Genomic DNA, 13,762 nt, shown 5'->3' with positions numbered 1-13,762 from the left:
ACCAGCTGTCAGTGCAAATGTGTGCTTCCTTTAACTATAGCTGGGCCCCAATGAGTATAGGCAGACCTTAGAAAGTCATACTTAGGGAAACTGGAGTAAGAAAAAATATAAATTAAGAAAAAGAGAAAATTCTTGACATCTGTATCAAAAGCCTAGGAATCACACATAAGAATAAAGGTTACTGGTAAGTAATCAAGAATTATTTCAGCAGCAAGAAAGCCTGTTATGTGTTCAATTTGTACAAGAAAAGGCACTTATACTAAAAACATATGTTTTTGAGATAATTTCTATAATCATTCTGGGAGATAATCTAATGTAATTCTTTATGTGAAGATGAGTAAACATAAAACCATAGTGGTTGGGTAATTTTTTTCAAGTCTGGAGGAGTCATTGCTTACTGGCTTAGACCATTTCAGAAAGCCAATTCCCAAAGAGCAACACTAAGTTTGAAAAATTAACCACTTTACCATTTTCCAGGCAACTTAAAATAAATTGTATTCTCCATTTAAAAAAATATTAACAAATACAAAGTGGTTGGTAATTGAGTATGAATTAAGCTGTTTGAATTGGACTTCTTATTTTGCTAAGGGAGGATTTCCATGAGAGTTTTTGTTCCTTCTTCTTTTACTTCCTTTTTTGAGATTTCTCTAAGAATGAATATTTTAGTAGTGCTCTCAACATGATTCACTCTTGAAAAAGACATATGCTGTGATCGTTGTCTTACTGAAATGCAGTGAAATAAAGTTTTCAGAAAGTTTTAATCTTTTTTTTCACATTTGTATCCCAACAAATTTTATTTTATTTTTATTTTTATTTATTTATTTTATTATATGAAATTTGTTGTCAAATAGTTTCCACACAACACCCAGTGCTCATCCCAAAAGATGCCCTCTTCAATGCCCATCACCTACCCTCCCCTCCTTCCCACCCCCCATCAACCCTCAGTTTGTTCTCAGTTTTTAAGAGTCTCTTATGCTTTGGCTCTCTCTCCCACTCTAACCTCGTTTTTTTTCTTTTTTTTCCTTCCCCTCCCCCATGGGTTTCTGTTAAGTTTCTCAGGATCCACATAAGAGTGAAAGCATATGGTATCTGTCTTTCTCCGTATGGCTTACTTCACTTAGCATTACACTCTCCAGTTCCATCCACGTTGCTACAAAGGGCCATATTTCATTCTTTCTCATTGCCACGTAGTACTCCATTGTGTATATAAACCACAATTTCTTTATCCATTCATCAGTTGATGGACGTTTAGGCTCTTTCCACAATTTGGCTATTGTTGAGAGTGCTGCTATAAACATTGGGGTATAAGTGCCCCTATGCATCAGTATGAAAGTTTTAATCTTTGTTTTTCGTTTCTTATAATCAGAATTCAGTCTTTCTGAAAATGATGTCTATATTCATTTCCAAAGACTGCTTTGAGAAAGTACCACAAATTGGGTGGCTTAAACAGTGGAAATTTATTCTCTCATAGTCCTAGGAGCTAGAAGTCTGAAATCAAAATGTAAGCAAAGTTCATTTCTGAGGGCTGTGAAGGATAATTTGTTCTATGACTCTGTCCTAATCTTGTGGCCTCAGAGGGATTCCTCAGTTTATAGAGATGACATTTTCCCTATGTCTTCACATCTTCCTTCCTCTATGGGTCTGTCCTGTGTCCCAAGTTCCCCTTTTTATGCTTATAAAAAGTCATATGAGACTAGGACCCACTCTATGACCTCATTTTAACTTGATCATCTACAAAAACCTTACTGCCAAATAAGGTAACACTCAGAAGTACTGAGGGTAAGGACTTCAGTGTCTTTTGGGGGTGGGGGGCAGTGGACATAATTCAACCCATAGCAATATCCTAAACAGGATTAATGAAAATTTAACATCATCTTATATTCTGATCTTTGAACATTTCATTGATTATTTCCATCAGCAGTTACAAAGACCAGACTTACAACAAAAACATCCTCTCTCATTTTAATATACCACCTCAAGCTGTCATTCTTGTTTTTATATTCTAAGAGTTGGACTTCTTAAAAAAACGGTTTTGTGTTTGTGACCTTATTTCCACACCCCACATTCACTCCACTATAATATGTTTTCACATTACACCACACTGATGAAATTGCTCCTGATCAAGCTAACGCTGATCTCCATTTTGCTAAATCCTTTTGAGATGTTTTTTCCTGGCCTCAATTTGTTTTGTCTTTTCAGATCATTGTTGGAAGATACAATCTCCAATAGGCCTGAGTGCCCTTGGAAGTTTTTCCTGACTCTGCCAAGAATTCAAGTCCCTGACTACTCTTGTGACGTTTCTCAGGGTTGTGTTTTCAGCAAACACTGAGGAATAAGGTAGCATTTTCTTCCAGTTAAAGAGCACGCTTGCTTCTGTCTAACTATGAAAGTGATTAATCTTTCAGGCTTAGTGTTGCTCTTCTATAATGCAACCCACTGCATGTGTCGGCATCCATCATGGGTACTCCACATCACTCCATGATGCTTAGAACATATGGAGAACCAGCATGACAATCATGCTGCCCCTACGACCACTCTTTTTGCTATGACTAATAAAGTCCTTTGTCTCTAACCCAGGAGTCTTGTGTATTGTGCCGGTATTTACAAGACAGTAACAGACTAGCTTATTAACTTTCTTTTAGGGAGAACTACCAGACCTTTCATAGTTCTTGATAAAAATTTGACATTATTTGACGTTCTCTTGTCATGCCTATCAGATGCCCTCTGGAAGATGTTCCTTTCTACTGGGTCATCAAATCCTGAGTTTCTTAAAGGTCAGAAATAGGCTTTTTTTTTTTTTTGGAGTATCTTGCTAGGAAATTTCAACACATTGCCAGTTCTGGTTACCGTGGTGATGCCCAGATTTATTTCTCTAGCCCAGAGCTCTTCTCTGGTATATCAGTATATCCAACTATTGACTTGACATATCACTTGGATGTTTTGAAGATACCACAATTCATGATGTACACAACCAGATTCATGGTCTTTCTTTTTAAGCTTCCTCTTTCACTATCCTTCTCACAGTAGATGACAGCCATTTATCCACTTGCTCGGGCCATTTCTTTCTTCCTATCGTTCACTATTCCTATCTAATCTGTCACCAAGACCAATTACCTTTATCATCTCAATATCCATAGAATCTTATTTTTCTCTTCATTGTTACCTTCATTCTGTTCTCGGCTACCATTATCTCTTAAGTGGACCTCCTAATGTGCCTCCTCTACATTCATTCTGCTCTCCCTCCAATCTATCCTCCAACTGAAGCCAGAGTGAATGATCACTTTAAAACTCACATTGAATCATGTCATCCCTCTGCTTAAAGCTGGCTTAAAACTTTCATTGCACTTAAAGTAAATATCATCTGTTGACTGCTACTCATTTTTTTGATCACGGTCCACATAAAGCTGTCAATGACTTCCTATTTGGATTTGGATCTTTTATTACATGCTTAGATATAATGCTGTTCCTTTTCTTCAGAACACTTTTGGAGATGGTCATTATATATCTTTAGTGTGGCTATTTAATTAATGTCTATGTTTCTTCTTAGCAAGTAAGCTCCATGAGAGTAAGAACCCATGTTTGAGTTAACTTACATTTATCTGTAGCAAGGAGTACAGTGTTTGTCTCCAGAGGGGCGCTCAACTATTTGAGAATGAACAAAAAATGATGGACACCATGGATAGGCTACTGTACCTTTTTCATCATAAAATGTTGATTGTGCTTTAGCTAACAATTCATACAAACTAGATGCTTTAAAATTATATATCAAGTTATTTTAGCCTTTAAAGTTCCCTATGACTTTCTATCACAATTAGAATGAATCCAAATAGCTACAAAGTTCTATACAATTTAGGCCCCATCTAATCCAGGAGCTTTCTTGGAGCACTTTTTTTCAGCCAATACAATAAAGCCACACTGGATGTCTCTCCCTCATTTCCACCCAGAAGCTTATGGGCCAACTCTCCCACTTAATCTTTGCCTCATTGACTCCTTTCGTCACTTGAGATCTTAGTTTAAATAGCATCTAAATTTCCCTGTCCATCAAATCTTAACTAGTAATTGAGTCATTCTCTCCTCAGTAGTACTTTTTAAAATTTTGTATTTTTCTCATTTGTCTATTTATTTACAGTCCATGTTCTGTTACTCCTACACAAACACACACCCACACAAACACATACACAAGCACACATACATGCATATGCACAAGCACACTGCCTCACCCCGCTAGAAAATTCTTTGCATGTAGACTTTCTTGTTCGCTGACATATCCCCAAGACTTATAAAAGTGCTAAGTACATTGTAGTCACTCAACAAATATTTTTTTAAGGAAATAAACATACTCTTAAAGTTAGGGGTCAGGAAATCTCCAGCGATGCTTTTGGTTTAGGAAGTTAAAACCACTTCTTACATTACTAAATGTGAAAGTGATTACAATTTTTAACATGACTCAAAATAACTTTTTATAGTTTGAAGTTTGTCTTTAAGTCGGTAGGCAATCAGTAGATCTATGATTTTTCTGTGTTCTTCATTATTGGTTTACTTTGAGAACAAGCTGCCTATTCCTTCTAGTAAGGTAAAATTGAGCAAAAATTTAAACCAATGTGACAGAATCTTCTGATATTTAATTTGGGGTTAGTGCAAACACAGAGGAGCCAGATTGTCCCTTAACAATCCTCTGATCTTGAAACGCACCTTCCTTCTGTACTCTGTGTTTGGATTTGAAAGCAACATACTGTGCAAACCACATGCATCATAACATTGTCAAAAGTAGAACTTATTTCAACCTCTTTGCCTTTATGATGTGTATTAACAATCAGCCAGCCCCCATTTTTTCTTGTTCTTTAAAGATATTAACTTAATAAGAGTAAGATAGCTCATCTGCTTTTCCTGTGAATTGCATTGACTTCACAATTACGAATTAATGCTTGAAATCTACAGGACTCCTGAGTAGGAAGTTAGGGCATGTTTAGAAAAAAGGTGGATGAAAATTTAGTATTTATTTGATGTAGAGGAAGAAAACATCCTTTCAGTGCAGCTTAGCACTCCTTTTCTCACTTGTTTCCATTAGGTAAAATAAAGTATAAATTCTCCTACACTGTTGACAACCTTTCTGAGATATGTTTTTGTCTTTTAGAGTTAGCCTTGGGCAAAATTTTGAAATATTTGAAATTATCTTTGTGGATCTTGTGTTAGTGCTTCCCTTTATTTTGACATTGCCAATCCATAGCGTCTAAAGGTCTAACATTTTAGCTCCTCATTTTTATCTCTTCTTGGCTGTGTGCCATTCTCTCTGCCTTTCTCTTCCCTTTCCCTCCTTCTCCTCAATCAGTGGCCCTGTTTAATCTGATTAACAAATTCAAACTAGTTGGGAAGAGCTAATTGGTTAGTGCACTGCCCTTTAAGGAAATGCTTTTCTCTTTAAACCAGGGGCTAAGGACTATCCCTTCACTTAAATGTATGACTTTAATGATATCTGTTTAAGGCTTTACAGGTTTTTGTTTATTTTGTTTGTTTTTATAATCAAGTAAGAGCAAAGCAATTCAGTTGGAAATAATAAAGACATATTAAAAATAAGTCCAGGGGCACCTGTGTGGCTCCATCAGTTAAGTGACAGAATTCGGCTCAGGTCATGATCTCACAGTTCATGGGTTTGAGCCCCGTGTCAGGCTCTGTGCTGACAGCTCAGAGCCTGGAGCCTGCTTCGGGTTCTGCGTCTCCTTCTCTCTCTGCCCCTCCCTGGCTTGTGCTCTGTCTCTCTTGGTCTCTAAAAGATAAGTAAACATTAAAAAAAAAATAAATTAAAAAAAATAAGCCCAACAATCACACAATTTTGTGGAAAGGAAGATTATGATTTGACCAATATATTAAATAAAAGCTCTGACAAATGTTGAAACACACAACCTTTAAAGGGGTACAAGACATATGATGACACATAATCAAATTTGTCACTTCAGACATGTGAAGTGTAATCAAATACCTGGTGGCTAGGTTGTAAGAGAGATAAAACCCAAGTCCCTTTCTGGAATTTCAGTGAGCCAAAACGACAACAAATGTGGCCAGTACCAAATGCAGGATGTAATCATAAGGGCTGGTTGTGAACAGCTCTTATGGGTCATTGTCAAAGCATAGTTTCATGTTTCTCAATTTAGATTTCTTTTCAGGAGCCAGAATCTACCTTGTGTTTATTCCAATGTAGCTGGGATCTAGTGTTTTGTAAAAAGACGGCCCTATGGGGATGCCTGGGTGGCTCAGTTGGTTGAGTACTGGACTCTTGATTTCTGCTCAGGTCACCAGTGTCCTGGGATTGAGCCCTGTGACAGTCTACACACTGAACCTGGAGCCTACTGAAGATTCTCTCTCCTGCCTCCCCTCCTCCCCACTCCTCTTCTCTGCTCTCTCTCTCTTTAAAATAAACAAATAAAATAAAATAAAATAAAATAAAAAACAGTGCCCTTTGGAGAATCTGGTCCATCAAAAGTAGAAGCAGAGTTTCTTGCTTAAAGCTCTAGATCCAAGATTTTTTACTGAGAATGAAAATGTTCATTATTTCTTACCCCTCCTCTTTGATTTTCTACTGTAATTCAAGCATAAGTGGGCATGAAATGATTATATGGCAAAATCTCCATCAGTCAATAAGCAGCCTGGACAAATTAAGCAAGATAATATTTGTTCAGTGAGGCACGTTCTGTTTGTCAATAGTAAGTGCTTTATAAGTGGCAGCAATTAACTAAACATAGTATTATTATTATTTTTTAAACATAGTATTATTAATAATAATATGATCTTCTGTAGCTGTGGGTTGGGCAGTTAGTAACTGTTTTGGTTTTTATAGATAGCTAGAAATTTATCTTTTTAAAATAAGGAATTGTTTTCTAGTCAGCACTCAGCTTAGAAGAAATGCTTTTTACCAAAGGCCATTGAACTCAGTAAGACAAGACTCATAACAACTTTGCTTTGGAGAAAAGCATGAATGATGGAAATGAGTGCTCTCAAAACAATACAGATTGGGGTAAGTAAGTGGCATATAACATATACTGGCTAACATAAAAGTACTTAGCACTTAATACACACGTATGACTATAGAAATCATTATAGGGGCACCTGGGTGGCTCGGTTGTTTAAGCGTCCAACTTCAGCTCAGGTCATGATCTCACCGTTTGTGAGTTTGAGCTCCACATCGGGCTCTGTGCTGATGGCTCAGAGCCTGGAGCCTGCTTCAGAGTCTGTCTCTCTCTCTCTCTCTGCCCCTCCCCTGCTTGCACTCTGTCTCTCTGTCTCTCTCTCTCAAAAATAAATAAACATTATATAAAAAATAAATAATTATATATATGTAGATATAAGAATCCATTTAATTGATATATTGCTCTCTCTCTTTCTCTCTGTTTCTCCCTAATCTTTATAATGACTCTTTATGATGACTATTTTCCTCATTTTATATATAAGAAAATTGGGCTTGAAATAATTTCAATGAGTCTTAAAGCTGTATATAGCTCTATATTATTTGAAGGTTTCAATGAGTCTTAAAGCTGTATATAGCTCTATATTATTTGAAGGTCCAAAGCTTGAGTCATGGACCACTTTAAGAAAGAAACTAGAAGATAATGATGGAGTAGGACAGTGGAAGTGCTGGACAAGGATGGGTGCAAAGAAATGGTGTAGTAGTTTTAGTAATAGGCATTCCTGGGTTTGATGATAGCTCCATCAGGTGCCACCTGGATATCTTGGTTAAGATAATTAATTGTCATAAACTATGGTTTACTCCTCTTTGATATGGGGCTAATGATACTTCTTAACTGAGTGTTGTGAGAGTTTTCTGAGATGAAGTATTTAAATTGCTTAGTAAAGAGTCGTAGGCTAGTCTCGCACGTAAGAAGCTTGGAAGTTGTCACTCTGTCCTAACAAGTGAAAATGTGAACAAGTTAAAGGTCAATAACACTTCTTAGACCCATAAGGGAACTAGGTCACAGGACAAGCCACTGCTTCCAAAATTGGAGAGACTAACAGGTGAATATAGAAGATCAGAACTTAGTGGAACAAAAGCCCTAGAGTAGAAACATCAGGAGAAACAGTGTTGGGGTAGGAAAGCCTGAACTGTAACTGATGAATTGCTGGAGGATCAGTGTGGATAAATTTGAGACTTGCAAAGTCCAGGGAATGGAGTCATAGGGGTAGGTGGTACATTTTTGTGAGTTTTACCTCCATGAGTTTTTAGTAGGCGAAGGGGAAAATGAACCATTTTGAAATATGCCAGAGCTTTCTAGGCTTCTTTATAAGGTCTTCCCTCAGGAGAACCTATGTAACCAAAGCCTGTGTCGTTTGTTGGGGTTTTATCAGAGCCTAACTGACCTGAAAAAATAAAGCTTCACACCACTGTAGGCACTCTGTCCCACCTAAGGAAGGTAAAATAACCTAAGAAGCACTCGTGAGGTTCACAGATCAGAGGTGCAGGCTCACTAAAAGACTGAGACCTAATTATAGGACTGTAGAATGCTCCCTCTCCCCTCACACCTCAACACTACATTATTAAAGGTCCATTTACAGCAGCTACTTTTATCCAGTACTTCATGGTCAGTTATAAAGAAAATATACAAGGTGTGCTAATGGATAAAACAAACAAAAAAACAAACAAAAACAACACCACACAGTTTGAAGAGACAGAGTAAGTATCAGAATTAGACTCAGATATGGCAGAGATGTTGGTATTATCAGACCGAGAATTTAAAACAACTATGATTATTAATATGTTAAGGGCTCTAATGAATAAAGTAGACAACATGCAAGAGCAGATGGATGATGTAGACAGAGGAAGAACTCTGTCTGAAGAAAGAACTAAAAGAAATGCTAAAGATCAGAGACACTGTAACAGAAATGAAGAATGTCTTTCATGGGCTTGTTTGTAGATTGAACACTGAGGAAAGGATCTCTGAGCTTGAAGATATCTCACTGGAAATCTCCAAAATTGAAAAGCAAAAAGAAAAAAATAAAAACAGAATATCAAAGAACAATGCAACAACTACAAAAAAAAGTAACATATGTGTAATGGGAACACCAGAAGGAGAAGAAAGGGAGAAAGGAAGAGAAGAAATATTCAAAACAATAATGACTGAGCATTTCCTGAAATTAATTTCAGATACCAAAACCATAGATCCAAGAAGCTCAGAGAACACCCAGAAGGATGAGAAAAAGTGGTACATCTAGGCATATCGTGTTCAAAATACAGCAAATCAAAGATAAAGAGTAGTAGGCATTCAATGATTAAAATAAAAAGACCTCAAAATTGTATGTACCTTCAGTTTATTGATATAATTGATATTTGGTAAATTGCATGTAAATAATGCTGTTATGATCCTAATAAGTAACTGATTACTTTGCTATGTTTCTAATATTATAAGGACAAAAGGACTTATCATTATTAGGGGGAGGTATGGAAACTGATGGACTATGGACATTTGTAGCCATCCTTGTGTTGCCCAGAACTTTTTATTGATTAGGGCCTGATCTATGGGCCTCGGATCCTTGGTTACTTTGCTGGATAATATGGACTCAATGCAAATATTAGTGTCAACATACAGATTACCCTTCACATGGGTGTAAGGGAGAAATCATTCAGAATTGACTTAAAAATACCATCTTTGTGTTCTACTGCTTTAAAATCAGATTGTGGGGGCGCCTGGGTGGCGCAATCGGTTAAGCGTCCGACTTCAGCCAGGTCATGATCTCGCGGTCCGTGAGTTCGAGCCCGGCGTCAGGCTCTGGGCTGATGGCTCAGAGCCTGGAGCCTGTTTCCGATTCTGTGTCTCCCTCCCTCTCTGCCCCTCCCCCGTTCATGCTCTGTCTCTCTCTGTCCCAAAAATAAATAAACGTTGAAAAAAAAATTAAAAAAAAAAATAAAAAAATAAAATAAAATCAGATTGTGTATAAAATATAGAAGATTATTTTCTATATAATGAGATATTAGCAAATAACACATACTATTTCACATAACTGTCACCTCAACCCCTACCTCCTTGGGACTATATTTCCTACTTTGTATGAGAAAATGCCTAGGGATTCTTGGGGCACCTGGGTGGCTCAATTGGTTAAGAGTCCAACTCTTGATTTCAGCTCAGGTCATGATCACACAGGTTCGTGGGTTTGAGCCCCTCAACAGGCTTTGCTCTGACAGTGTGGAGCCTGCTTGGGATCCTCTCTCCCCCAACCCTCTCTCTCTTAATAAATAAATAAACTTAAAAAAAGAAAATACCTAAGGATTCTTTAGTGATTACTTGAAAGAATAATGAAAGGGAAAAAGAGTCTCAGTCTCTGTATTTCCTACCTTTCTTCTTCACTCAGAACATTTACCATGACAAATTCTAAAAAGATTCTTGTTCTCTGAGACTCCTGCTAGTTCTATCTCCTTCTTGAGATGGAGGAGGGGTGCCCAGAACATGATACAATGCAGAAGCTTCCTCTTCTAAAAGGAAGCAGAGCCGAAGTCTTTACAAAGAGAGAAAGCAGGGGAATTCCACAAAACAAAGTCAACTCTTCCAGTTAGAATCTATGATGATTCCACAACTTATTTTCTAATTATTTTACATTGACTTTAGAAATATCAGTAAAGCGTTTGGATTTTTATCCATCATCTCAGGCCCTAATATTTTATTAATAGATATAAAATCTCAAGCTTTATTTTTCTGAATCAGTGTTTCTAGCTGTGGAAAAGCCATGTAATTTTTTAAGAACACAAAACTCTTGGTTTCTTATTGTTTTCTTATATTGAAAAAAAAAATTATCAAAGATGTTAACAAAGGAAAATATCACAATATAGCATATAGGAGAGAAATTTGTATGCATATTATCACTGTGCTGGATTCACTTGCAGAATTTGAAGATACATGCCCTGGGTTAATGACTGATTTCTTTTATGAATTACATGGCATCAAAGAACATGCTAATATTTAATAAATAATATTAACACTGGATCAGAGTCATCATGTGTGGGTGGAGGTGTCAAGGCCTCCTTCTTTGTATTTATACATCCTTTTCAGGTCATTGCTAGAAATTTAGCTTTTCAGATTCAATCTTGTTCTGATGTTTTGGGATCAGGTGAGGTCTAAGTTTTATATTTCCTCTCTTGAGAAGGAATGTTTAGGAAATAAACACAGAATTTGGAATTTGGATCCTTTCCGTTTCAGTAGACATTTTATAAACAGATGATTATTCCTGGGTTTAGGGAAAAAGAGATGCCAGATGGTGAGGGTAAAAAGCAATGTTCAAACTGAAATTACTGCAGTAATAGAGAAATAAAGGAAGAGCTATATGGTAAAATGATTTCCGATTGTCTATTTTATCTATTTCCAGCATTCTCTGGAACAAACCTTCTTCAAGAAAATGAATTGTAGCTTCAGACTCTTAAGAGGCCACCACAAACAAAATATTAGTAAAAATACAGTAACATATACCTTGACAGGATGCTTTCTGAATTGGGTCTTAGAGTTTCTAATCTGTCTTTTTATGAAGGAGTCTGTGTTATGAATTCTCTAAAAATAGCTAATTGGCCTTGATTGAGGGTTTTACTCATGAACAGTTTGGTGAGTAAATAGTGTAAGTTCCTCTGAGTGGTGGAAGAGACAGTGGCCAAGACTTCATTCCACAAATATTTATAAGCATATTTTATAATCTAAACTGTCTCTGTAGTGATCTACTTTGAGAAGTGAGGGCAGGGAACTCAGTGGCTGGGTTCTCCTGGTGGTGAGGGAACAAATTTATTGAGCTGCCTTTGCATAGAGTTTTAAAAAGTAGAAACTCTTAGCATCAGAGAGGACAATTCTTAAACCCAAAGATGTGTACATGTGCACCTTTGTATATTTAGTAAAAATTCTGAACTCTTCATTTGAAACTTGATCTTTGAAAATGTTGAGTGATCCAACTTATGCCTATCTATGCCATGTCATTAAGTATGTACTTCAGAGTTAAAGATGAACTAAGAATGTCTGCATGACATTGGTCTGTGCTTTCTCTTTGAATAGGAAATAAAAAGAAATGGTGACTCTAATGCTTCCTATATCTGAAAGAGCAGTTTGTGTGTTAGTGTGCAGGCTGTGTGTGTGTGTGTGTGCACACGTGCGTGCCTGTATGTGAGTGTGTGTGATTGTTCTGTTTCTGATTTTTAGACATCTTATACTTATAAATTTTAGGATGAAATTTTAATCAATTCTATACTAGATTACCTGTAATTATTTCTACAATAATCCTTATTACACTTCTATGCACACCCCCTTGCAATGTGACTTAACCACTTCACCAATCAAAAGATAGAGTCTATTTCCCTACCTCTGGAATCTAGACTCATCTATGACTTGCTTTGACCAATTTAATATGGTGAAAGTTACATTGTATAACACCTGAGCCTGGGTCTCAGCAGACCTTGTAGCTTCTACACTGGACCTTTTGGAATGCGCCTACCGTCAAGTCATGTAATGTCTTGCCCACCATAAGATGAAAAGCCTCAAGGAACAGAGATGAGTCATTGCAGCTAATGCATTTGAGACGAACCAGCTGAGACCGGCAGCAGTCATCAGAAATGTGATTGAGGCTATCATGTGTCTTTCAGCCCCAGTTCAGCCACTTGATGACTTCATCCATTTGAGTGACCCTACAAGAGATTAGCAGAAGAATTGCCCAGATGAGCACCCAGCCCGAATTATGTTTGTTGTTTTAACCCACATTTTGTGGTGATTTGTCATGCAGCAATACATGATTGAAATACGTTCCCGGCATTTAATTTATTGAATTTTATTCATGGTGTCCCTTAAGCAACAATCTTACCTTGAGTTTTACTTCACATCACCACAGTGCTAATGCATTAAGTAGCATTGTGTATTGAGTACTTTCTGCGTGCAGTGTATGATTACACACCTTTTACTTTCTCGGGCTTTACAAAAGGAAATAGCCAGGAATGAGAGGAACTTCTTGATCTTTATGAATTACAGGTTCCTGTTTTGCCTTCTAGCTTAACTTAATGTAGTGGAATAAAACAGACAAAGCTTGAAACAAAACAAAACAAAACCAAAGGGAGATAGCCAAAACAAAACGAAACAAAACAAAACAAGAGGAAATAACCAGTAGAGTTTTGTCCTTATACATTGATATATAGTAAATCAACACTAGAGCTTAGGAACAGTTTTTTAAGAATCTACAGAAAAATTTACATTTTACTCTGCCACATACGTGGACATATTTACCAAAGACTTAAACATTAGAAGATGTTAAAGAAACGCAAAAGAATATCAGATGGGGAATTCTGAAGGATAAGTTTTGACATGAGCCTTGAGAAAAGAAAGCTTGGTGTACTAATGAAATTCTGAATAACAAACAGTGCCAAGGAAAATTAGAACTTGCTCCCAGGAAGGCTAAGAAGACTCAAAATTATTTTAAGTTTATGTTAATAAGTTTTCAGCACTGTTGCACACTATATAAATTTTGTTGTGTTCATTAATATTTGAACTATTGTTTCTATAATAGGCGATGACCCAATCCCAAACAAATATTCTTGGGAAACAGGGCCTGGTTTTAACTTAGAAAACTTTTTTTCTTTAAAATGTCTCTCTCAGTGTCCACCATATCACTGAAGAAACACTTATGTATTTTAAATTGCTTTAAATTATTTTCCCTTTACTTTCTGATTTTTTTCTCTCTTTCCCCTCTCTCTCACCTTCCCTTCTTCCTTTCCTTCTATCATTTCAGTTTATTTGTTCTGTGTTCTGAAAGATATTTGCAGAGA

The sequence above is a fragment of the Leopardus geoffroyi genome, chromosome C2 (assembly GCF_018350155.1).
Source record: "Leopardus geoffroyi isolate Oge1 chromosome C2, O.geoffroyi_Oge1_pat1.0, whole genome shotgun sequence".
Lineage (NCBI taxonomy): Eukaryota > Metazoa > Chordata > Mammalia > Carnivora > Felidae > Leopardus > Leopardus geoffroyi.
Note: the sequence above shows the minus strand (reverse complement) of the source record.